Genomic DNA, 27,527 nt, shown 5'->3' with positions numbered 1-27,527 from the left:
GCAGCTTAGATTATAAAGTAAGAAATTTCATGAGTTCTTTCTGAGGCACAGACTAAGTTTCAGAAAATTGGACAAACGTGTACAGAAGGGAGAACCTGCTGTTCAGTTTCTTAATTCCTCATCTATTTTGCAAACAATCTTCCATCCAGTTTCAATTCAACACATGCCCAATTGGAATCACAAAATTTAAAATAGACTAAATCCATTCCTAATTCCAGGGAGATTTAAAGGCACTGAGTGCGTAGGGTTCTATCTGGCAGGTATCATTTAATATTGAAAGCAGTTATGAACATTGACATTGCAACACCAATCAGGTGTATATCATGCAGCATTTAAACTTGAATGCTGCTGGACCAGATAAGGTTCAATGTATTCATTTCTAAAAGTGCTTGAACTATTATCAGCTTCAACAGATTGGTAAGATATAAGGCCTTATTTGAAATACTTTGCTGATTAGCTAAGAGATGGAAAGGGAGTTGGAGGCATGATGGTATGGAAGCAGTTGGTAAGGGTGTTTTGCATTTGGCAAGCTAGAAGAATGTTTTTCATCCCTAATTCCTGGCAATACTCAGCAAGATTGTGAGCTTGGCTTATAAATAAGCTTTTTGCACCATGCTTAAACTGGGAAAGGGTAGGAGGAAGTTAAAGATCAGAGATGCTTAAACTGGGAAAGGGTAGGAGGAAGTTAAAGATCAGAGACCTCATGGAATATTAGATAGGCTGAGGATGGAAAAGGTTGAAGCCAGGTGCTGAACGATCAGAGACCTCAGAATCTGAAGGAATGGTGCAAGAATGATTTTGTCAGAAATATCGTTGTTGAAGAAGATTGGAAGCCGTCAGGAGGGAGATTAGAAGTTTTGCTGATCAAGGAAGTCAGCAACCTTGGGACAGACCAGAAGAGTTTAGGGGTTGTGTGAATAATTAAGGGAGCCTGAGGAAGATGGAAGGTTTCAGTTGCTGGGAAGATAAAGTGATCAGTAAATGAGTAAAAGGCAATTACTATCATAAACTGTCACCTACTTTAACAGATAGGTTTCCTGAGGTCTGGAAAACCCAGCTGGTTAGTATTAAATTAAGAATATTGATGATGCCGAGGCAGGCAGCTTCATTGTGAAAGTTCAATCCATCTTTCAAGCAGGTAATTAACACTTCAATCCCAGCCTTCATCCTGCTTCTGTTGAAACCAGAGGTGGGGACAACTGTTAGAGATTATTGACTTTTTGTTAGGATCTTGCTGGTACAATTTCTGGATAAATCAGATTCCAGAGTGAGATCTGACTTAATTGAACATGAGGTTTATTTTTGTTGCTTAATTACTGTGGTAGTCAGTCACTAAACATATTCCCAAAAGGTTGTCAATGTACTTGCAACAAAAGAATATTAAAGTTTATTCCACACAAAAAGAAGAAACTGAGTCATTTTACATTACATCGTAGTTGAAATGGTCTAATTTAAAAATATCAGAAATAACAATTCATTGCTTTTAGCCCAACAACAACCTTACAGATACACAAGCCTCAGTGAAGGGTCGCCTGCTATGTAACCCCATTGGTACAGCCTGTAATTTATTCCTACTCAAAATTATGCTTTTGCTTCGTTATTCTTTAATTAATGTCTTTGGCTTAATTAAAGAAATTTAAGTTGACAAAAAAATCTCATTTCATGATACAGGTTCCTTAAAATCTACTTCCAGAACCTCTATTTATTCTAGTCTCTTTCTGACTTTCAGGGTCACAGGATTTATTATTTGCTGCCCTGCCTGTTTTGGGCACTGTTAAACTGTGCTTCTGTTATTCCAGACCTTTGAACAACCTGATACTTATGAGGAAACCTTCACACCACTTTACTACATGCATTTGCTTCTGCCTTTGTCTCCCTATGTTATAGGATATCTTGTTGCTCAAAGTAGCCCTTTTTGTTTAGTCTGGTCTGCTCTTGATTGCAATGCATTGAACTATTCACATTTTTATTACATCAGTTAGATGCATTCACATAACTTCACACAACTTGATGCAACTTTCTAAACTCAAAAGTGAAAATAAAGCTGTTCCTTTTTAACACACATGTAAATACAAATCAAACATAAAGCTATATTTGGTTCTTTGATTTTAAAACCAAAATTTCCAAATGGTGATGAAAATGCCATGAAGATTACTTTTTTTTTCATATCACCTGATCCAACTCATCTGTTTTATGGAGACTAACTTATCCTACCCCTTATACGCTGTCCACTCATGTCCCCTTGATCAGGTATGAGTCATAGAAACCTCAGATAAATCCCCAGTGAGACGCTAAGTTGAGCACTAATTTCTGTAGCTATGGTCACAATGATAGGCTTCAAGAATGGGAACTTCTAACTTGAGAAATCCAGTGCAAGGGTTTGAGTTAGATGTTCAAAGTAATGCAAAAATTATGCTAGATCGAAGCGGCGACTTGATCAGAATAAGCCAGGAGGGGCAGGAATGAATTTTACACAAGATTTGATGTTAGGAGGCATTTCTTTTCACAGGGAATAATTACCCAAAAAACATATCACTGGTGTTGAAGTTTATTGTGATTCACTGCAAGTATTGAAAAGAGAGCTTAATGGGATTCTGCTGTTGTGTATGGCAATAGTTCTGAAAGCGCTGATATTGGATACATGGGTTCCACCCATTTTGTTTCTGAAAAAGGGTCCAGACCCAAAATGTCAGCTTTCCTGCCCCTCAGATGCTGCTTGGCCTGGTGTGTTCATCCAGCTCTCCACCTTGTTACTACCTATTATTCTGATGTCTCTCAGTCTGTGTTGAGACAGGAGTACTATAACAGCTTACAGAGGGAGCTGGTGTTTTTTTTATCAATCTCCTCAGGTCTTTGTACCCGTCCCTGAAGAAATGTATTACTATCATGCAATACACATTCTTGCAATTCATGAGCAGTGTCTGTTCTGTAGATGGTAATGTATCCTCTAATTACTAGTTCGGCCTTAGATAAAGAAAAGATGATGACAGTGAACTATCTCAACAACCTTTTTACCCAGTACCTCCCACTGGTAGAAGTAGAAAATTTCATAAGATACCAGGCGTGATAATTTGGGAAAATAGTGCATCCAATTGTCACTATCAATATTTATAGAAGAATTTCAAGTGACTAGTTTTGTCTTCAGGCATCAGAGGTTGGTATCCTTAACTTCTCTTTCTTTAAATTGACTAAAGCTTTTGGGAATATTATTGTGGAAGAATGAGACAGGGGCCAAATGGTATGCCTGTATCAGAGATAATGGGAACTGCAGATGCTGGACAACCCAAGATAACAAAGTGTGGGGCTGGATGAACACAACAGGCCAAGCAGCATCTGAGGAGCACAAAAGCTGATGTTTTGGGTCTAGACCCTTCATTGGAAAAGTCTGTTTTTAGTCTTGTTCAGTAGACAGTTTTTAAGCTAATTGCCAACTAGTGTAATTTGACCGTGCCCAAGTGGTCCCAAAACAGACATCAACGGGTTTAGCACTGAAATTGTATAATTGTGAACATTATATGAGTTTGCACTGATAGTGTGGGGTTGTTAGCTCATCTCAGAATGGACTAGGGAACACTTTGTCCAGCCATCTGCCTCCATTTCCCTGGAGCAGATGCTGCTGTTCTGCCTAGTCTGGTGTCATTCTCGCATTTCTCCATTAAGCATGAACTCCTCACAAGATTTCAATTAGTCAACCATTCTTTTTTACCCTGGCAATTACTACAAGATGTCCAATAAGGTAGTTATCACTCTTGTTTCAGTTGCAGTCTTCAGAGAGTTTCAGAATATACATTTCAAGAGTATTGATGAAGTTTTGACAAACTGACCCAGATGTCTCCTGATATATTTGAAAAGTCCATTTCCAGCAGCAAGTATATGACAAAAAAAATGCTTAACTAGCACTTGGAGTTCTCAGCCAGAAGTTGGTTAATTCTTTCCTCCCAAACAACTAGCCTTCATTAAAAGAGTGGATTTCTTCGAGCATTTATCAATTAAATGACATTCAGCTTCCACAATGGTCACCTTTAAATAAAAATAACTTGTTGGAACATGTTATGGTAGAACTCCAATTAGGTGGGACTTGAAACCGCAACGTCTGGCCTATGGTAGAAACACTGCCTCTGCACTAAGATCCTTCTGTTGAAGGTAATGTAAGTGATAACTCAGTGGTCTTCTGATTGGCTGACCCCAGTACAAGATGTCAGCATACCTTTCCATGGTGGTGTCTATAGCACAGAACACATGTTAAACTGATATTTCTCTTTAAGACTCTATTGGCTTCCTCAGAGGAGAGTTAAAACTGAAGTTATCTGAGAGAAATCATTCCCATTGAGACAGTATGTTTACCTTGCTCCAGGAATTGGACATGGAAGGTTGATGCAGTTGGTCACTCTGCTAAAATTACATCAAGAATTTCCAGGAAAAGGTGGCTAATCATCTGGTCGTCTCCTGCACTTTGTTGACATATGTTTAAAATTTTGGGAGAAATTGCATACGTTAAAATTTCACCAATTGTTTAAACCAAAAAGTTTTCATCAAATCCAGGAGTCTCTGCAGGGATAGAATGTTGCTGTCATCATTCTCCTCTCAAACAAAATGGTCTTATTCTCATGCCGACACAGAACGTATTTGTATCTAAGAATTATCTGAGGAGACCTGGGACAAATATTTTAATACATTTAAACTTCCATTAGCACAATTCATTTATTTGCCTTCCTGATTATCCATCAAAAACTTCATAGGTCAGGGCTTCGCTTGAGATGTCACTACTCTGTACAAATCAATAATTTTGCTGTTTGTAAAGTCTTCTTTATTTTGATGAGTGAGACTAGATAATGCTTCTTTTGTGTTATCTGTGTCAATCTGATTATATATGTGAACAAATTATGGAAGTTCTCAAATTTCTATTGGTTTACATAATTCACCATCATTATGACAGAGAATTGAATTTCTGCTATATTGAACTTCTGACTACCCATGAGCTGAAGAAGCTTTCAAAGCAAGAGAAATGAGCACTGAGCTTGATGGTATAATGCAACAAATCTCATGTTCTTATTACATATAAGATAGTCATTTTTCAGAATTGTAAAACCATTGCACAATCATAACACAGAAAGAGGCCTTTCATGGGAAAGATATCAGAGTTAACATTTTGGGTTAAGTGAACCTTCTCAGGCCTGTTCTGAGGAAAAGTCACTCGGCTCTAAGCATTAACTCCAATTTCTGTCTATAGATGCTGCCAGAACTGTTGAGCTCAACTCCAGCAATTTCTTTTTTTGTTTCTGATTTGCATCTGCAGTGCTTTCAGGTTTTTCTTTCAAACTTTCATGTCTATGCCGAATCTCTGAAAGAACATCTCAGTCCCACTCTCCTGCCTTGTCTTTGTATCCTTGCATTTTTAAAAATGATTTGCCTAAAGTCAGTTGGAAAGACACAATTGAGTTTGCTTTCATCTTTTATCATACTTAGCTTGATTTAAGTAAACAAATAAAATTTATGCCAACTAGTATGCACACAAAGCACCCACACACTCAAAAGTCAGTTATATACAAGGGGATTACAAAGTTGGGAAGGGCAGATAAAGCAAGTTACAGTCCAATTTAAAAGAAGGGAGTTTACAATCCATGGAGGTTCGTGAATTGACTGGATTCAGGCTGAATTGAGTGCCTCTGATGCTGCTTCTGAAAACAGAAGGGCTGAATTTCAGAAGCTCTGGCTGTTAGAGTAGTATTAGTAACAATCAACAAACAGGGTTCAAAAGCTTGAGAAAGAGAGAGCGACAGGGAAGCCCTCTCACCTTTTTCTTCTTTCGAGTACTTCAGCTGTTTTTCCTATCCTGCAGAGAAAGCAGGTGCTTGAAACACACAGTAGATTGGCTTGTCACGTGACACTGCCCAGGGATTCAAAGAAATTATTGTCAGTGTAATCCCATTGCACCTGATTAGATTGTGCCTGGTTACTCTCTCTCTCTCAGATAAGTCCTATTTGTCCAAGTGGGTCATGTCCAATAATTTATCTATCCGAAACTGGATATTATGGTGATAAAATTGAGTCGCCATCATTGCATGCATGCTGCATTCAGTAGAATGGAGAGTTAGTTTTCATTTTAATAATTCCTTGCTGGTTGGCAGCCTGTATCCTTTGTTGATATCAAACAGGTTTTTGTGTTTAAGAAATCATAAGACTCAGCAGTCTGTATTTTTCATTAATCACTTTCTGTCCCACTACCACTAACTATCTGTGACTCTCTGGTCCAGCACCAACTTTGGATTAGTCTCCTGTATTTTATATGGCATTTTTTAATATTTTCTTATTATTAAGTATATCACTTTACATTTCTTTATATTAAATGCCATATACCCAACGACTCTACAACCGGTGTATGCTTCCTTCAGGGATATCACTGTCCTTCTCACAGTTCACAATGCTTCTATGTGTTGCCACCTGTAAATTTTGAAATTGCCTCTTGCAACCTCAAGTCAAAATAATTAACCAGGCTATGATAAAGAATGCGAAAAAATGCCTTGATGCCTAAGAAGCTCCAGTCCAAAGAATAATTGTGCACTTGTTCTCTTTTCATAGTCTGCCACTCAGAAAATCTTGTATCCATGCTGCCAATTTCTCTTTTTTTCCATAGGCTTTGATTTTGTTGACAATAATATATTAAGCCTTATTAAATGCCTTTTAGAAGTCCATCTACTGCATGACACGCATCAACCATCCCTGTGACCTCATGAAATTTTATTTTCTTTTACGCATTCACAGGTGTCACTGGCTAGGCCATCACTTATTGCTCAACTCTAATTATTCAGAGTACAATTGCATGGTGGTCTAGATGAGGTTAGGATGGCCACTCCCTCCTGTCTCCCAAAGGGCATTGGAGAACCAGATGAATTTTTCCAACAACAGTTCCATGATCATCAATAGACTCTTAATTCCATTCTTTTTATTTCAGCCATGAAGGGATTCAAAATCAGATCCCAAGAACATAACTCATTCAGAGATTGTAAGAACTGCCAATGCTGGAGTTGGAGATAACACAGTGGAGCTGGAGGAGTACAGTGAACCAGGCAGCATCGGAGAAGCAGGAAAGTTGACATTTTGGGTTGGGACCCTTCTTCAGAAATGGGGGAGGGAGAAGGGAGCTCTGAAATAAGTAGAAGACAAAGGGTGGGGTTAGGGAAGGTAGGTGGGGTGGTGATAGGTGAGTGCAAGTAGCAGTGGTGGGGACTGGTCAGTGAGTTGGGAGAGCAGGTAGGTGTTCTCATTTGTCGCAAGGCTCAGAGACCGCTTTGTACATCACCTGCACTCTGTTTGCGACAAATGACAACTCCTTCCAGTCGCAAACCATTTCAGCTCTCCCACCCCCTCCCTGGGCAACATGTCCATCTTGGGCGTCCTCCAGTGTCACAATGATGCCACCCAGAAACTGAAGGAGCAGCGCCTCATATTCGGCCTTGGGAGCCTGCAACCCATGGTCTCAATGTGGACTTTATTAGCTTCAAAATCTCCCCACCTCTAGCCTCATTCCATGACCAACCCTCCTTCTCATCCCCACCTCCTTGACCTGACACAACCTGCCCATTTTCATTCCCACCTATCCTCTCATCTCACCTGTTTCCAACAGGCAAGCTCTAATCTTGCTTTCTATCTCGTCTTTCTTGAACAGACGTGTTATATTTGCAGTGCTTCAATCCACTTTGCAGGATGTTGGATATTCAAATTATTTTCTCTAAAGCCATTTGTTTTAAAACCCCAGAATGCAAGCAACTGCTCCAGCCTTAAGTCTTCATTTTCTTTTGTCTCTTGGCAGAATTTGTCCCAGTGCCCCATGAAACAAAAACTCTTCTTCATTTCCTATTTCTTCAGCCTATACATTTCTATGTTCTCTCCTATTTCTGTTGTTATTGGCATGTGGTGCTGGGAGTAATGCAAAGATCTTGTTGGCCATTTAAATCTCTCTATTTGTTTCCTTAGCCCCCTAAATTCTACCTGCTGGATCCAAATTTTTACTCAGGTTTGCTTTGTTGAAGTATTAAATATTATAAGCATTTAGTTCCTAAATCAACCATACCACAATTTCAATGTGTATTTTTATGTACTTTTGATCATCATGAAACTAAATGAACTGTGTAATACCAAATTTTAACAAATTAAAGTGGCAACTTCTCAAAGGGGCACTCTAGCAAGAATTAACACTTTAATTCCATTTAGTAAGATTCATTTAAAGTGCTCGTAACAGCTGAACTAATGGATTCCAAACTCTCCACTCTGGTGTCCTTTAGTTGCTAAAGGTTATAAAGTGAGTCAGAGGACACTGCACATTCCACACTTAGGATGCCTAGGTGCAGATATGAGCATAGAAGAGAAACAGGCAGTTGAGGATAAGAATCTTTGTCATGGCCTGCTGCTTGGCCCTTTTAATGAGCAATTTAGCCAGGCCCAAGAGTAGATCCACTAAAGAGTTTCTCTGACAGCTGTCTCTCCTCCCACACTGGATGGCCTAAGGTCAGGAGTGTGGGAGTTAATGTTCAAGCAAAAAGAAACCACCGGCCTCCACAGACGAAGGAGAGACTGTGAAGTGGTGTTAGCTATGTCCGCTTGGAATCATTCTTTTCAAATCTGCAGAAAACTCAGCGTGCCTGGGAGTTTGTGAGCCATTCTAATCACTTGTGCCACAAGGCTGCAGCACATATGGTGTCTACAGTGACGTTCTGATGATAAAGGGGAAGACTCCCACGTGGAGAGACTCCAACCAGGGGCCATCACCATCTCCAGACGGCAGAATGGAACACCATGGCACGTACACATAGATGGCAAGGCTGAGGCTCTGGAAGATGTGCAGCATAAGCCCATACCTGAAAGCCCTATGTGCTGTTTCTGTTCAAACATGTTACTATGTGCCATTGACACAGGTGGGCTTGAATCCAGGGTTCTGACCCCAAAATTTGGACACTACCACTGTCCTCCAAAAGCTTAAAATCTTTGAATTAGCCTACTTGGTACATCTTCTGAGCCACCACTTGCCTGAGGTGAGATAAGACCCTGGACGTTCTGATGTGTGGACAGAGGACATGCTACCCACTGGCCAGGGATGTCCTCAGGTCTCTAGGTGAGTGCTGAATACTACCTTGTTACATACCAGACTAGACACCCTCAAAACATTTTTAAAAATGTATCCTCGACCTTAACCTTTTCTGATTTTAAAAGTAGATGTGAAGTGCATGTTCCAAATGTAATGTGGCTGGTCAAACCACTCAATGTTGAGCAAAATTCAATTTATTTATATATTATAGCTAAAATAGAAAAGAAAGAGGAACTTAGAATAACAACTATTGGAAAACTTGACTGAATAATAGACACAATATCTATTACTAATTAACTGTTTCAATATAGTAACATCCCATAAATATAACCTCTCTCAAAATGATAAATTCAGACCCAGATTCCTACATGCAGTTCTCCAAGCAGCAAGAAAAAGAATCGAGAGATTTTGGTGAAAGTATAAGATAAAGGTAATATAAAGATAAATTTACTGTTGCTCCAACTCTTCTGGGACCCAAACAGCTTCTGACAGCTACAGCCAAATAAAAATGGAAAGCCTGATCTGTGAGAACTGGCTACCCGCCTTCTATTATTACAACAGTTTAAAAAAAAACTAAAAGTCTCCTAAGTTATTGACTTAAGCTGTCTCCAATAGCCACATCAATACTCTGCCTTCACAATAGCTTTTCAAAAAAATCACCCAGGATAAAATAACATTTTCAAACTGACAGCATCGTCACACCCTCTTCAAGGACACGAAAGTGCTCACATAACCATACAAGATGGGCAGACAGTCTGGTATAATAACCCTTTCCAAAAGCCCACTGCTGCATGTATTTATGATCTTCTTTGCCCAATCAAGGGGCTAACCCATGAGCAGATCCTCTGACTGGGAAGTTTGCCTGTGCACCAGATAGCCAAAGGTCAGATCATGGGGCTGAGGGACAAATATTAAGAAAGAGACCCCTCAGGAAATGAAACAGGAGCTACAGTCTTGTGCACTCAGTGTTTAGATCACTGCACTAACTCCATGCCAAGCCCCTGAAGGTGAAAACAAGAACTCCCACTGGAGTTCCTGCCATGTCCAGACAGGAGCATGCACACCAGTTGATGAGACTAGACAAGCAGCTTGTACAGGAAACACCTGTTTGCCAAGTGTCTTTTTAGATGTGTTTCAGTGAAGCCCAACTCACTCCCACTATCTGCATTTCCCTCCTATATACATATGTGTACAGTCGAACAGCTGGTACTGAAATGAACCACGAGCACTAGTGGTGGTTCACCCATCTCCCTCAGATTGTTCTACAGCTGTTTAGTAATATTCACAACTTTAAGCAGCAGCGAGATCACATGCTATTCTAGAGACAGTAGGAACTGCAGATGCTGGAGAATCTGAGATAACAAGATGTAGAGCTGGATGAACACAGCAGGCCAAGCGGCATCATAGGATGCCGATGCTGCTGTGTTCATCTTCATCCAGCTCTACACCTTGTTATCTCACATATTCTTCGAGCTGCATTCCTCATCTGCTCTGCCATTCAATAAGATCAAGGCTGATTTGGTTGTGGTCTCTATTGTACCTTGCTGTCTGCCCCTGCCTCCCATAAGCCTCAAATATCTTGTCTATCAGATGTCTTAAATTGCTAAACCTGAAACATTCCACTGTCAATTGTTTTGACGGATATATCAACCCCATTTAAAATAGAAACGTTAACAACTGTACTAAGAGCAGAATAAAACCATACAATCATGTCATATATTTGCCTGTGAATAACACTAAGTAATAGCGAGTTTTGAGAAGATTTGTAGCTCAGGTTGAAGTTCTGGATGTGAGTTTGCTCGCTGAGCTGGAAGGTTAGTTTTCAGATGTTTCATCAAGCCACAAAATGACATGACCCACTATCACTCATATCCTTACATACAGATGAGGAAGGACGCCACTTTGATTGGGACAACACATCCATCCTAGGACAAGCCAAACAGAGACATGCACGAGAATTCCTAGAAGCATGGCATTCCAACCGGAACTCCATCAACAAACACATTGATTTGGAGCCAATCTACCATCCCCTGAGGAAAAGAAGAGGAAATGGCATCACCAATGCAGGAAATGACATCACCAACACAAGGAAACCTAAAGAGATAAATAGAAAGCGGGACATAACACCAGCGCTTCATCGGAGGCTCACTGATGATGTTACCTAGAATGGTGACGAAACATTTGGGAACAAACCTTCCAGCTCAGTGAACCAGCTTACATCTGGAACAAAATAAAGACCCACTCTTTTGTGGACCGAGAAGAGGAGAGCGCTGTGTTGGAGGTGAAAGGAAGACGTCGGGTTGGCTGTGCACCCTTGCAACCGGTGGATCTTAATGCTGGCTTCGGCCTAACGCTGGTTCAGGGGAGCAGCCAACCTGCAACAACGGCTGTGGCAAGTGCTCGTGCCCCAGGTCAGGGGACCCGGAACACCATCCGTGTTTCTGCGAAGAAGGCGGATGAAGGTGCACCTGTGGACCATACCTTCTTCGTGAAGAGGGTCCTGTTGGACTGTTGTGGGTTCGCTGCTGCGGACATTTACTGCCTGCAGGATTTCCCCGGAGGAGGTTTTTACGATGTGACCTTCAGGAGTGCCAAGCTTTGCGAGCGCTTCCTGGAGGTTTTCAAGGAGAAAGGAGGTGAGGGCCCCCTCTCTGTATTGACCGCTGTCCCACTGTTTGTGATGCCAGTGCAGAGGAGCCGTATGGTGACTGTACACATGTACAACTTGCATGTGCCAGCACTTGATGTCCTGACCTTCCTTGGAAGGTACGTGAAGGTGGAAGGGGATCTAACTGACATCATGGACCCCTTTGGCATCTGGATCAGTAAGAGGCAGGTCAAGGTGATGCTGAGGATGGGCGCGGACGGGAACATTGTACACCCACCGTCCAGCTTTGCCATCGGCGGGAGCAAGGGCTACCTGACCTACGCAGTTCAACCTAAAGTCTGCCATGTCTGTGGTAGGTCAGGTCATGTGGCGGCCGACTGCAAAGTCACCATCTGCAGGAACTGCAGGGAGGAGGGACACCTTGCAAAGGATTGCCCACAAGAAAAAAGCTGCAACCTTTGTGGGGAAGCGGGCCGCCTCTATTGGGCATGCCCGCAGCGGGGGACCACCTACGCCCAGGTCGCCAGCAGGGGCAATGCGGGGCCAGCCCAGGGCTCTGCAAGGACCCCACTAATGTGCAGGAGGGCCAGGTCGTGCAGGAGGGGCCCAGCCCCGCAGGATGGGCCCGAGGCCAGCAAAACACCCCTCCAGGCTCCGCTCCCCCCCACCGAAAACCCAGAGTCGATGGAGGTGGCGACAGGCGACCCAGGGGAGTGGACGACGGTCCGGAAAGTGAGGAGGAAGGTGCGTCGGCGGGCCCAGGAACTGAAACCATCAGGCGGGAAGTGGCAGCTACAGGGGGGCTATAAGAGCTACTCTGACGAGGGAGATTGGGCGAGGGCGCGCCCAAAGCAGAAGCTTAATATCTCAAGGGAGAAGGAAAGCAGCACCCCATTTCCAGGTGACGGGAGGCATCCTGAGGCTCCCTCCGACACCCAGTCATGTGCCGCTGGGGCCCTGGAGGGCACCCTGGAATTTCCAGGCAGGAAGGAGGAAACAGCGCGTCCCCAGCCTGACCCAGAGCCGGACTCTCCTGCCTCTGTACCCCCGACGGGGGGATGCCACCCGCAAGGCAGTACGGATGGTTTCCTGAGCCCAGAAAGCATCCAGCAGTTAGCCCGGGCAATGGGCATGTAGGGACAGATGGAGGGGCTGGACCTTGGACTTGGGGAGGGTACTGCGGTCACTGCCCACAATAGGGGTACGAGTTGCGAGCATTAATGTGCGCAGCGTCAAGTCCACCGCTAGATGTGTATCCACATTGGCCTCCCTGACCATCGTCAAGGCGGACCTCCTGTTTCTGCAGGAGTGCAGTATACTGCACCTCAGCAGGTATGGGAAATGGTCCGGCATCTGGACCTGTGGGCCTTCGATCTGGTCGGGAGTAACGACTGTCGCTCCTCAGGCCTGGCTATTCTGCTGCGGAGGCGCAACTCCACCATCTCTCAAGTTCAGGAGGTGGTGGGGGGGGCTCCTCCTAGTGGCTGACATCACCTACAGGAACATTCCCCTGAGGCTGATCACCGTGTACGCCCCAGCGGTACGGAGTGAGCGGTTGGCCGTCCTGCAGCGGCTTCCACCCCTGCTGGCTACGTCCAGGCCAGTCATCCGAGGCGGAGACTTCAACTGCATCATTGATGCAGATGGAAGATCCGGCGTGGGGACAGTGGGTGGAGGGAGTCAACTGGACGTCACGTCCAGATTCCTGGTGGGCACGGTGAAGGATGCCAAGCTGCTCAACATCTTCAGCACCCCTGCAGACGGAGAGCAGCACAGGTACACCTGGTCGCGGCCAGATGGGTCTGTTCGCTCAAGGATAGACTTCCTGTTTGAGTCACGGGCGTTCTCGGTCAGGTCCACCGGCTTCGAGCCGGTGTTCTTCTCTGACCACTGCCTCCTGCTGGCCGACTGTCACTTATAGGACGACCAGCCAGCCGGCAAGGGGACGTGGAAGCTCAGCACGACTCTGTTGGCCCCAGAGAACGTCGAGGAGCTTAAGAGGGAGTACGTCGGTTGGAGAACCGTGAAACCCCTCTTTGAGTCTCGGGCGACTGGTGGGAGACGGTGAAGGAGAACGTCAAGAGGTTCTTTGTCCTTAAGGGTGTTCGGAAGGTGAGAGAGAGGTGGGGAAAGCTGTCGCGACTCCAGTAAAGGGTGCAGAACCTGCTCCTTCTGCAGTTGATGGGGGTCGATGTCACGGAGGACCTCCGCGAGGTGAGGGGCCAGCAAGCCTTGCTCTTCACCGTGGAGGCCTCCACGATAATCTTCTGGCCCAGGGTCTGCTCCGTGGAGCAGGACGAGACGTGCTCGCGTTTCTTCTTTCAGAAGGTGCACAAAGAGAGCTCTGTGCTTAGCCGGCTCAAGGAGGACGACGGCTCGGTGACGTCGTCTTGGCCTGACATTAAGAGGATCAGCAGATCCTTCTATGCCGGACTGTACGACACGAAGCCCACAGACAGCACGGCCTCCGAGTCGTTCCTGTCGTCTGTCACGGAGGTCTTAGACGACGGCATGAGGGAGTGGCTGGACTGGCCGATATCCCTGGATGAGCTGACCAGAGCCCTCAAGTCCTTGGAGAGGAATAAGCCTCCCGGGAGCGACGGCTTACTGGTTGAGCTGTATTCCGCTCTGTGGGACCTGGTCGGCCAGGACCTGCTGGAGGTGTACGATAGTGCGCTTCGAGCAGGGGAAATGTTCAAGTCCATGAGGAAGGGCATCATCACCCTCATTCACAAGAGGAAGGGGGAGAGGGAAGAAATTAAGAATTGGCGTCCCATTTCACTATTGAAAGTGGACTACAAAATACTGGCCAAAGTCATAGCCAACCGGGTCAGGTCTGTCCTGGAGTCAGTGATTCACCCTGACCAAACCTGTGCTGTGCCGGGCAGGAAGATCGCTGAGAGCCTCGCGCTCATCAGGAATACGATCGCCTATGTGCAGGACAGGCAGGTGGGTCAGCCTGGACCAGGAGAAGGCCTTCGACAGGGTCTCTCATGCTTACATGAGGGACGACCTCTCCAAATTGGGGTTCCGGGGGGGCATCCGCAATTGGATCTGGCTGCTCTACACCAACATTGTTAGCGCAGTCTCGATCAACGGGTGGGAATCGGACAGTTTTCCCGTCAGATCTGGAGTCAGGCAGGGCTGCCCGCTCTCTCCTGCCTTGTTCGTGTGTTGTATGGAGCCCTTCGCCGCCTCCATCAGGAAGGACGTAAGCCTGAAGGGTGTGACTATCCCAGGCAGCGGAGGCCTTCAGGTCAAGACCTCCCTGTACATGGACGACGTCGCCGTCTTCTGCACCGATCGTCGGTCGGTGAGTAGGCTGTTGGACATCTGTGGCCAGTTTGAACTGGCCTTGGGTGCCAAAGTCAATAGGGGTAAGAGCGAGGTCATGTTCTTCGGGAACTGGGACGACCGCTCCTTCATCCCCTTCACCGTCAGGACAGACTACCTGAAGGTGCTGGGTGTTTGGTTCGGTGGAGCTGGGGCGTGCGCTAAGACTTGGGAGGAGCGTATCACCAAATTGAAGCAGAAGCCGGGCAGGCTCCGGTCCCTCTCCGTCGCGGGTAAGAACCTGGTTGTCAGGTGCGAGGAGCTTTCGGTACTGTTGTATGTGGCGCAGACCTGGCCTATTCCCTGGACCTGCGCCGCTGCGGTCACCCGGGCCATCTTCCACTTCATTTGAGGGTCGAGGATGGACCGGGTCCGCAGGGACACCATGTACAAAGACCTGGGAAATGGGGGAAAGGGCGTGCCGAACGCCACCCTTGCCCTGACGGCTACCTTTGTGTGCGGGTGCATCAAGCTGTGCGTAGATCCTCAGTACGCAAACACCAAGTGTCACTACTTACTGAGGTGCTACCTGTCCCCGGTGTTGCGAAGGATGGGCCTGGCCTCGTTGCCGCGGAATGCTCCGAGTAGTTCGACTGTCCCGTACCACCTGTCCTTCGTGGAGAAATTTTTGAAAGGAAACACCTTTGACCACAAGGCCGTCAGGCAGTGGTCAGCACATAGTATCCTTGAGACCCTTCGGGAAAAGGAGAGGGTGGATCCCGTCGTGTGGTTCCCCACGCAGACTGCCAAAGTCATTTGGCAGAATGCCTCATTGCCAGAACTTTCAAACAAGCACAAGGACATTGCTTGGCTTGCGGTGAGAGGGTCTCTGCCAGTGAGATTCTTTACCATGCCCGGAATCTCTGTGCCACCGCACGCTGCCCTCGAGGCGGCTGCGGGGGGGATGAGACTGTCGATCACCTCCTTCTGGAGTGTGCCTATGCGCAGGGGGTCTGGAGGGGGATGCAGTGGTATTTGTCGAGGTTCGTCCCGAGCAGCTCTGTGACGCGGGACTCCGTGCTCTACGGGCTGTTTCCCAGGACGCACACCGAGACCAACATCAACTGCGCCTGGAGGACCATCAATGCAGTGAAAGATGCTCTTTGGTCTGCCCGCAACTTGCTGGTCTGCCAGCTGAAAGAACTGACCCCGATCGAGTGTTGCAGACTGGCGCACTCCAAGGTCCAGGACTACGTGCTGAGGGACGTGCTAAAGCTTGGGGCAGCTGCCGCCAAGGCGCGGTTGGGAAGGACCACCATATGATGCCCCTCGTCCAGAATAGAAAAAAGGGCCCTATCTGTTAACTGGGCCCAGCTGGCACCTTCCCCAACTGGTCAGGGGGCCAACTGGGACTGTGCGGGGTGACGACTGCCGGGGTATTTTCTTTGATTTGTTTTTTTTCTTCTTTATTTGTTTTTTTCCTTTAGTTGGTGTACATACCCCCTGGGTAACCCGGAGCGGCTTGCATGACTGGGTAGGTGTATAAATATGTTTTATCTTTTGTACATCTTATGAATAAAGTATATTTTTTTCAAATAAAAAGTGACGAAACGTCTGAAAACTAACCTTCCAGCTCAGCGAGCAAACTCACATCCAGAACACCAAGTAATGTTTAATTTTACTTTGTTACTTTTATTGAAATCTGGTCTGTATTACAGCTTGCAAGTTACACATGCTTGTTTGATATTTGAAAGAGAAATTTGAATAAATTCAATTACCTATACAATGGAGATAAATTTAATATTAATGTCATTAAAATGAGGCTCTTTTTATTTTTTTTATTGGTGAGCTTATCATTTGAATGCACAATCTCATCTGAGGGGGTAAATATGCATCTACTGTACACAGGTCCACAGCTGTCTCAGTACAAGTTAATTACTTCACTGCATACATAGTGCGCACTAATTAAAAGTTAACAATTATTGTTCTGTGATTGTATGATTTTATGAGGAGTTCTGTGAAAAATCATCAGTTTTTGTTACAGCTGCAGAGATAGACAGCATGCATCATAGTGCTGTGCTTGTTAACCACACTCAGCTTGCATGACAACCATTAATTAATTCTCTGCAAGTTACTTGCTGCTGTGACTCTTGTGAGCATTACCCATGAGCGCATGAAGAAAATGGATATTCTTAATTTACAAAATAACATTGAATTCGGGTAATCTCCCTCAACTAATTGAAGACAAGAAGGCCGACTGAATTCTTTTGGGGTTTTTGTACAGATGGAGTCAGAAATGTCAGCGCTTATCTCTGGGAAGCTTCTTAAAATGTAACTGTCCTTCTCAGTTAGTGAGGACTAGTGTTGTCCACTTTAAGGCTTGAAGTGATAATGACAGTTAGACTTCCTGGTCCTATGAAGATGGAATAACCAATTAAGACATTTTGAAGGCTATTCATGATTGGTGAGATAACAATTACTTTCCCTTGTGTGAAAGTTTAGGTAACTATCAATCCATCTGCTTGGACGGTCGAAACTGGGAACACATGACAGAAAGTGACTGGGGATACAATATATGTTGCTTGTTTGACAAGTCATTTTATCGTATGAAAGCCGTAAGGAGGTATCTTGACCAACTCAAGAAAGAGTTCCACTTGAAAATCCACTGTAGGCACAGAAGTGGGGATGATATGTCATTTCTTGTGTGTGTGTCAATAAGGAGTGGTTGCAGCATTATCATGTTTGGTTTTTTTTGTGCAAAGCAGAGTCTACACTTTAAATTTAAATTTGCAAAAAAACTTTTTTTATGAGCTTAAAAGTAACAGTACTCAAGGGGGAAACAGGTTGATAAAGAAAAATAAAGTTAATTTTTTTTAAAAATCAAAAAATGCATCTTACTGTGGTCAAATTGGTAGCAAATTGGTAATAAAAAGGCAAAAATTATCCCCTATCTCTCCCCTGCTAATAACATCTCTGCCGCCCTTTTGCTCCGTACGGTCAGCTCATAATGTAGGAAACCGCAAGGCTGACGTGACAGACTCTGATATCAACGGCTAAGAGTATACTTTTTTCAGTAGAGAAGGTATCTGCATTCATTGTTGAAATGAAGCTGAATTTTTAATTCAGTTTTTGCTTGAAAATTTGGAAATTAAAATTTAAAGATCCTTATTCCTATGCAATCAATTACACAACTAAGATGAATTATCCTTTGTCATTGCTGTTATTGCATCCATTTAAATTAAAATAAAGCTCTCAACGCAGAGTGTTCACCTAATTTGGGGAAGGGGTGTCAGGCTCTGAACAGCCTGCAAAATGCAGCTCTTAAATGGTTGCACTTCTAATTTAAACAGACATTCCTACTTAAAGATGCATAACCACATGATAGGAGGAACCACTTTTCAACCTAATTTTCAATGTTTCTGCCAAGGTAGTAAACTTTTGAAATAGATAGCCCACTGCCAAATTTATAAAAACAAAGAAAAACTGTGGATGCTCTAAATCAGAACGAGAAAAGCAAGTTGCTGCAAAAGCTCAACAGGTCTGGCAGCACCCGTGAACAAAAACTTTAGAGTTAAAGTTTCCGGTAGGTTTCTGAGGAAGCATCACTGTGATCTTTTTCTTCACAGATGCTGTCAGACCCGCTGAGCTTTTCCAGCAGCTTCTGTTTTTGTTTGCCGAATTTATGTTTCATTAATTCTGTGGGCGTAGTTTTAGTTTTGTGAGTAAATCCTATTCAACGTCTGCACATACCAATGTGGCTCACTGATAATTTCCAATGCGGCTACTATGAATGAACGTTGTAAATCAGTGCCAATGAATTCAGTGAACTCTTGCCTTCTGTTATGAATTCTACCCTGGATAACATTCCCCAATGGATTCCACCTTCTGTAATTTTTGTACTTTTGAGCAACATGCAACAAGAGCTAAATAATACAGAAAATATTGTGCTTTCAAGGATAAATTACAGACTGCACAAGCGTTTTTTTGTTTCTGAATGCAGCCCTTGGTGGTCAACAACTGTTCTCAGCCGCAGTCACATTTCCATGTTTCATTTGCATATTGTTGATAAACTGAAGTTAAAAGCTGGAAGGGCACAACATTCTGAAGCTCCTAAACAGAGCTGAGTTATGAGCATCTGAGAGAATGGGTGAAGAGAACCTTGGATGAGCAGTGGATCAAAAGTCTAAACTCCTTTTGGAATGACCTGCAATAGTTCCAATAGTTCCCGCTTTATTAATTTTAAAGGCCAGTTGCGAGCCTCAACATTATATTGGCCTGTTGACCTACATTCCTGGCAAGTGGGAAAAATGGCTAGGCAACATGCTAGCGGCGTTAGGGTGGGTACTATTTACTTCAATCCAGGGGAAATCAGGATCCACAGAAAGCTATCTCTTTGCCCTAGCCTTGAACTGATCTCTATTTCTCTGCAACTTCCACTCTATGAGGTTTCCTTATCTATTCATTATTGCAGCTCTTCATTATTGCACAATCTGGGCCATCACTAGTGCTTGCCAGCCCTGAGAGGCTCTGGCCACAACCTCTCGCAATGTGGGGCTTCTGTGGGAAGGTTAGTGATTGGATGAGAAGCTCACTGAGCAGCTTTTCAATATCGAAAATCGGTGCTTGATTTGGTGAGCCTTCTTGTTCATAAGGCCAGAGAGTTAATCACCCCTGGGATTGCCTGTCCCCAAACTGAGATCCCAGGCACAGAAAACATTGAGTAAACACAACAAGCTGAATTGTTAATGCAGGATTTGTTCATTAATTTGGATATACCAGCTTAAAAAAAATTCAGATGCACTTAATAACACAGCTAAAATGAATCATCCATTGTCTTGTAGTTAATCATTATTTAAGCCAATCTGTAATGTCATGCATATTAATTTTTGCCATAATTAGCTCTAGGATTGATTACACAGTGCTACCGGATCACTTAGGCTTTGAAAGAGAACTGGAACTAAGTGCAGAAAGGAAATTATGTTAAATTGTTGCCATAGTGAGAACCTCGTTGTATTCTTTTCAAGTAAAACATGTTTCTAAGATAACTTGTCTCTCTCTACTCTTTATTCGATTACTATTTAATTCATTAAATGGCCAGTGTATTTCTTGTACAATTGAAATAAGCTTCTTTTTGATTAGCATTAAATTCCTTGTGGAAAGCTGGCTACTATTGTATTAGGTTCTGTGATTTGTGAAATTAATTGAATATCACTTCGGCATGTAACTCTGCAGTTAAACTGCTGGAATAGCAATTGCACTGCAACAAATATTTCACTGGCAAGAAACTATACAATGTTGGCATCAGATCAATGTAACTGGTATAATTACAGCCTCTTACAGGGCACAGCATGAGTTTTCTTTCTTCACGAGTTTCTGTGAACTATTGGGCACAGTTTATGAAAGCATTATAAAAATAGCTTAAAAGTCAGTTTTTTCAAATCATTTAGCATGTCAACATTCTGGCTGACAATTTATGTACCAGACCTTTTGCTGGGTAGAGCAGCTGAAATGTCACGAAGAGTGGGATGATACTTCTGAAACGCTGCCCCTGAGGAACATTGTAGCCATATTAAATGGATGCGGTGAAAATTGTGGGTGTCTCCTTCTAGCAAGCATTGCAAGGAAACTCATTTTTACAACAACAGATTTATACTGCATAGACTCCTACACACGGACTGCTCACACAATTGTTCACTAACTGCATTTGACAAAAAGAAAATGTTTGGAGTGGTCATTTCGATCTTTGGCTTAAAAACATAACGGCAAACAAAACAGTGAAAGCAAACTGAAAACAGCCATGAGAAAACAGTAAGTTACGACAAAGCTCGCATCTAAAGCGATGACTGGATAACAGTTGAATTTCTTGCTATTGGGTGTGTTGCTGTGTATTCAGAGTTTTCAATATCTGCATTTTTAAAACCGTTTTTATTCATAGCTTCTAAGCTGTTGTGAACAATTTACCAAATAGATGAAAGGAAGTGGATGAAATGTTTGTTCAGGTTTGAAAACTGAACGGCTTACTCTACGATATAACAGATTGTCTCCTGCATTATCTGAGATCACATTGTGATCCGAATCTTCGCCATGGAAAGTCTTAATTGCATCTACTGCAGGCTGTGTCTGTCTTTGTGCATCTACACACTTTCCAGTTGATCATTTATGAGTAATCACATTTATCCCTGTGTTTCCCTGCCATGCCTGTTGAATCTGCAGCCTGGTGGTGGGTTGCCATTTCTAATCATAGGGCCATTTAATTTCCCTTCAATGTACTATTTGTGATCTTGTTGCAACATATTTGTGAATAGCAATATAAGCATATCGTGGTTGAAATGATACAGTAATAATATTGTATGGAATAATGTTTAGCTCATTAGCATTATCTGTTATGGGAGATGCCTACAGATGACACATGGTTTCATTTGAATCTTTTTGGAGTAGATTTGTTGCAACCACCCCTACTCCTAGTCCTCGTCCACAGGACTCAATACAGGTATTATATGGTAAATGATTGACAACTAATATATCTTCTACAATCCTCTGGCTTCCACAAATCCTCACTACATTTTATGCTTTTTCTTTTGATTTTATGCTATACAAAAGCCTAGTTTAGCCACATGTGGAGTATTGTGTTCATTTCTGGTCACCTCATTCCAGGAAAGATGTGGAAGCTTTGGAAAAGATGCAGAGGAGATTTACCAGAATGATGTCTGGAATGGAGGGAAGGTCTCACAAAGAAAGGTTGAAAGAGCTAGGGCTTTTCTCTTTAGAAAGACGAAGGATGAGAGGTGACTTGATAGAGGTGTACAAAATGATCAGAGGTGTAGGTAGAGTGGACAGCCAGAAACTTTTTTCCGAGGGTGGAGGTAGCTATTATGAAGGGGCATAGTTTTAAAGTGAATGCAGGTAGATGTAGGGGAGATGCCAGAGGTTGGTTCTTTACTCAGAGAGTGGTAGAGGCGTGGAATGCATTGCCAGAGAGGGTAGTGGAGTCCGTCTCACTAGGGGCATTTAAGTGGCTATTAGATAGGCCTATGGATGATAGTATAAGGTAGGGTTGGAGGTTAGATAGATCTTAGGTTTACGGTTAAAGCTCGGCACATTATCGGCCGAAGGGCCTGTGCTGTGCTGTACCGTTCTGTGTGTGCCAAGGAGGCATGTACTTGAGTTACAATGTGTGTTTTATTACAATACAGTAAGGTAACAACTTACATCAGCTTAAGGCTAGTTGGCTGCATGAACTCTGCCTCAACCACAGTCGGAATCTTACGGTGCTCTGACTGACACAAGCCAAGTTGTGAAATCTTGAAGAATTGAAAGAGAAGTTAGGTGAGGCATTTTTCAGAGCTAGGAGCATCCCAATGCACTTTTAAGCAGGCTTCTGGGCATCAAAATGAGATTCTCGGTAGAGAACAACAAGATATCTATTAATGGCAGTTATTGTCTTTATCAGCCTCATTAACTACAAATCTCACCTTATTAATTTGAAGCCTACTACCTTATTCACTGCAAAGAAATTAGGCGATATAAAAATCAGAGCGGGTGCCTGGCAACGTCAACTTGCTGTTTGCTCCTCCTGACCGTCACCGTGGATACCTAACAATAGCATCTCTGGACAGCTGATGAGATAGTGAAAGTGTTAGTGTTGATCTTTCAGGAATTGCTAGAGTCAGGAAGGGAAATCGCTAGCATGACGCCCTGTTTAAAAAGGGACTAACGCAAAAGACGGAAAATTATAGGCCGAGTAGCCTAACCTTGGTCGAGTGTAAGATTTTGGAGCCCATTGTAAAAGATGAGAGTTCTGAATATTTGGAAGTGTACAGTAAAGTAGGGCAAAGTCAGTATGACTTCATCAAGAGGAGGTCAGGCCTGACAAATCTGCTAGAATTTTTTGAGGAAGTAATGAGCAGGATAGACCAAGGAGAGCCAATGGATGTTATTTACCTGGACTTCAAGAAGGCCTTTGACGAGGTGCCACACAGGACGTTTCTGAGCACCATAAGGGGCCATGGTGGTAGAGGCAAGATGCTAGCATGGATAGAAGATTGGCTGTCTAACAGAAAGCAGAGAGTGGGGATCAAAGGGTCTTTCTCAGGATGGCAGCCGGTGACAAGTGGTGTTCTGGAAGGGTCAGTGTTGGGACCACAACTTTTCACTTTGTATCTTATTGATCCAGATTACGGGGCTGTGGGCATTCTGGCTAAGTTTGCAGACGATACAAAGTTGGCAGAGGGACAGGTAGTATTGAGGAGGTGGGGTGACTGCAGAAGGATTTGGACAGGTTAGGAGAGAGATGAGAAGAAAATTCAGAAGTCTGAAGTGCCAAGAGACTTGGGAGTTCTAGTCCAGGATTCTCTCAAGGTAAACTTGCAGGTTGAATCAGTAGTCAGGAAGGCAAATGCAATGTTAGCATTTATTTTGAGAGGATTTGAATATAAAGTAGGGATGTACTACTGAGGTTTTATAAGGCTCTGGCCAAGCCCCATTGGGAGTATTGAGTGCAGTTTTGTGGGGTTCAAAGGAGGTTCGCGAGAATGGTCCCAGGAATGGAATGCTTAACATATGTTAAGCATCCCATCCAGAGGGCTCTGGATCTATAATCATTGGAGTTTAGAAAGATGAGGGAAGGTCTAATTGAATCTTACAGGATACTGAATGGCCTGGACAGAATGGATGTGGGAAGATGCTTTCATTGGTAGGAGAGACTAGGACCTGAGGGCACAGCCTTACAGTAAAGGAAAGGCCTTTTAGAACGGAGATAAGGAGAAACTTCTTCAGCGTGAGAGTGGTGATCTATGAAATTCACTGCCACAGAAGGATGTGGAGGCCAGGTCATTGAATACATTTAAGACAGAGATAGGTTCTTGGTTGTCAAGGGTTACAGGGAGAAAGTGGGAGAATGGGGCTGAGGAACTTATCAGCCATGATTGAATGGCAGAGAGAACTTGATGGGCCGAATGGCCTAATTTCTGCTCCTGTGTCTTATAGTGCTGAGGTCTTATCGACATGCCTCACAGCACCGGCCACAGTTCCCCTTGTCCATGGATACTGGTGTCCTTCTGTATCATAGGACTATCATGGCACCTCTCTGATTGATTTACAGGACACTTCTACACTTCAAATCTGCTCTTTGGGGTTCATCAGCAACTAGCATTGAAATGCTGCTTCGAGAACACTTTGCAAGCTAAAACAAATACTGAGCTCTCACACTAGACTAGGCTGCATCTCAGCGTATAAAATTGTTTCAGAGATAGTACAGGCTGCAGATGCTGGAGAATCTGAGATAACAAGGTGTAGAGCTGGATGAACACTGTAGGCCAATCGGCATCAGAGGAGCAGGAAGACTTTTTTTTCTGAAGCAGGGCATAGGCCTAAGACGTCAGCCTTCCTGCTCCTAAGATGTTGCTTGGCCTGCTGTGTTCATCCAGCTCTACACCCTGTTATTTCTGCATCTCAGGGTGTGTTTGTTTGCAATCTTATTGCTCATTCGCTTAAGCCTCCTTGGATGCTCACAGCTTCTGTGCCCTGTTTTATCTTTGAACTTTGCACCCCTAGCAAAAGCTACCAGTCTAATATCTCCTCTGTCTTGTCTTGCTGTTTAACACATTCACAAAATCAAAATGCTTATTGTGGTTATCAAGAGTCCTCCGTCAAGCCTTTTGTCAGTGGATCCCAGTACAGTAAGTCAAGAACAGCTTAGAAGCTAGTCCCACTCATTTGGTCAATTAGAGCTGTCAGACATTAGGTCTTCACCTCATAGGGTTTGGAAGCTACATGCTGGGCAACCCACACTCACCTTGGCTCTTTTGGCTGTGCTGTGGGGTGTATCTTCCTGGAAAGAGAGAAAAAGAGGGATTGAGAGAGATGAAAATGGATGACACATGTTGGTGCTGCTGGGGGAAATAGTGTTGAGGTGTCCTGAGTGAGTAAGTAGCAGCACAGAGGCCACCCTGTGTTTGGCGACACTGAGGTAAGTGAGTATGTGGCTGGATGGTAATAGCCTAATGCATTAAATGTAGTAGTGAGATGGTTAGAGGATGAGCCATGGTGAGAAATGGATGCGATAGAAGAGATAGAACGAATGCTAGGTAGCGGAAGGAAGATGGCGGTGCTTAGTCCGGTCAAGCAGGGAAGACCATTGACCTTCATCCTCAGCTGCTGCAAGTTCCTCCAGAAGACACTGACCCAGGTGGCAACTTTGGACCAGGCTAGAATGGTCTGATGCATCTTCTGTTGGTCCTGGGAAAAGAGGACATTCCTGCTCCTGAATGCTTGTGTCCACCAGAGCCTCCAAGTGCCTGTTTGCAAAGTAGACTGCCAATTTTATCTTAATCACTACATTTACGGCAATTGTCACAGGCCATGTAGAGTAGCCCCAAACTGACAATGCATATTTAGGTGCCCAATGGCCTTTTTAAAATTGGCACAAGCACTGTGGATACTGGTCTATTCAGGGATATCCTGGAAGTGGCGGTTCTTCTTGGTATGACGAGAGAATCCGAGTGGCATCAGACAGGAAGTGCGCCATAATGGCACAGCAGGCAGAAATCGGTTTGGGATGACGCCACAAGAAAACCTGTTGGGCCTTATTGAGGGAAACATTCCATGGAAATCACCAAAATTAGCTCTTCTGCCAAAATAAAAGTAAGATTCAGCCCACTGGGGCTGCATAAGTATTAAAAATAGGGCATACAAATTGTGACTATGTACTGTTGAACTGACAAATAATCAACAAATTGACACTATACTTGGAACTGACAAGGTACTCCCAAGAATGGTCATTTATAGTTTGGTGGAGAGAGCTATTCTAAAGCTTCCTAGCCAACCCTTTCAGGTCAGTTGTCTTGGGTGCATTAACTGCAATCACAGCATTGTTAGGATAATTTTGACTTTTGACAATGTGTTAAGAATAGATGTATCTCTTCATGGGAGTGCATTAATGGGATGGAAAATTATTAGGTTACATTTAATGTTTGGTGGAATTGGTACAAGCCAACGTTTCCAGTTCTTACAGTGCAGCAATGTTGATTTTCCATTTATTATGTCTCAGTTTGCCTTGGTATTTTTTGTAAGTATGCAGTCTGCAAAAGAAGTACTTATCACTTTGAAGAAAATGGAATAATGGGCCTCAAAATGTCATGAAAGAATTGTGTAAGGTTTAATAATCACTTCTTTTGAAAAAATGTACAGGTAAATCCAAGTATGAATGAAGAAATGACTCAGTTATGTACCACAATGTTTTAAAGATATATAGCTAAGTCCCTAAACAACACATATCTTGTCATGTGTCGAAGCCACTGTGTCCCCATTGCTATTCAACATCCTCCTCAATTACAATGAAAATCAATGAGCAGAATGAAATTTGAGAACACTCCACAAGCCTTAGATTGCTTTATTAAATGAACCATTACAGAATGATTTAGCATCAGCACCATGACAAGAGACCTGTGAATTGCCCACATGTTAACAAAGAAGTCTTTTTGTAACCTCTTAAACTAGTTCACAATAAAGCATAGAAATAACAAGGTGTAGTGCTGGATGAACACTGCAGGCCAAGCAGCATCAGAGGAACAGGAAGGCTGCTGTTTCGGGCCTAGACCTTTCTTCAGGGAAAAAAAGGCACAATAAAGCACATCCAGTCTCTTAGTCAGCAAAACCACAGTTGGATTCCAAGTGCAACACTTCAATCCATAAACTATTACAAACAAGATAATACTACTTCCAAACCTTGATATTTCTTTATTTTAAATTGGATGCTTCTCATGCAGCTGTAATAAGGTCCAGGTAAAATGCTGTGACTTCTTTTTTTGCCCTTTAAATTATTTAATCTCTGAGTACATAATTTCTATAAATTCTGGTTTATTAATTAAGAATCTCATGCTTACTTGCTATAAATGATTTTAAGACACTTCTGTCTGTCATTGTCTGTTAAAAGCATCTTCCAGTTTATAATCTATGTTCTCTCGAAACTGTATGCATGCTTGGCCAGGTAGCAATCTAGAATGTGTTGTGTATCAGAATAAACAGGCTGATCACAACTTCATGAAATTTAATGACTTTCAAAAGTTGCCTATGTATTTTTTTTAAAAAAGTGTAATGCTCAGAGGAATTTGTAGCTGACACATCAAGAGCAGAAGAAACATTGTGATGAGCACAGGGATGCATTTGATACATAAATAACGATGGTGAAATGTGAAAATATTAAACATTACTTGGCTTTGTAGTTACCAAGGAAATGAAACTGCCAATCATGACAGTGTTGTTAAAAAAAGGTCAAAAATATGACAGCATAATCAAATTGAAAAGAAAAGGTAAAACTCCTGATCCAGTTAGATTACGTTCACATGTAATATAAGTTAGCTACTGGATAAAATAAGCACTGTTACACAAACATAAAGATCAATTAAAAATGGGAATAGTGTCAGCAATCCGATCGACTGCTAAGGTGATTTTTATGTACAGATCGGGTGCTAGCACAAATCCAAGAAACTAGACACACAATAGCTTTACAATGCCAGTTGCAAAGTTAGGGGAAGACCTTTCACAAACCTCCCCCCCCCCCCAAAA

At 43.4% G+C, this 27,527-nt stretch overlaps 1 long non-coding RNA gene across 1 annotated transcript in view; it reads left to right on the top strand.

The window, feature by feature from the left end:
• Positions 1–20,444: 20,444 nt before the first annotated feature.
• LOC125458650 (uncharacterized) overlaps positions 20,445–27,527 on the top strand; it is a 98,379-nt gene continuing 91,296 nt past the window's right edge. Inside the window, exon 1 of the long non-coding RNA XR_007248879.2 lies at positions 20,445–20,771. This is a non-coding gene — a long non-coding RNA (uncharacterized LOC125458650). The remainder of the gene's footprint in view (positions 20,772–27,527) is intronic.

This window comes from Stegostoma tigrinum, chromosome 15 (assembly GCF_030684315.1).
Source record: "Stegostoma tigrinum isolate sSteTig4 chromosome 15, sSteTig4.hap1, whole genome shotgun sequence".
Classification (NCBI taxonomy): domain Eukaryota; kingdom Metazoa; phylum Chordata; class Chondrichthyes; order Orectolobiformes; family Stegostomatidae; genus Stegostoma; species Stegostoma tigrinum.
The sequence above is the reverse complement of the archived record's forward strand: the minus strand, read 5'-3'. Positions and strand labels throughout refer to the sequence as shown.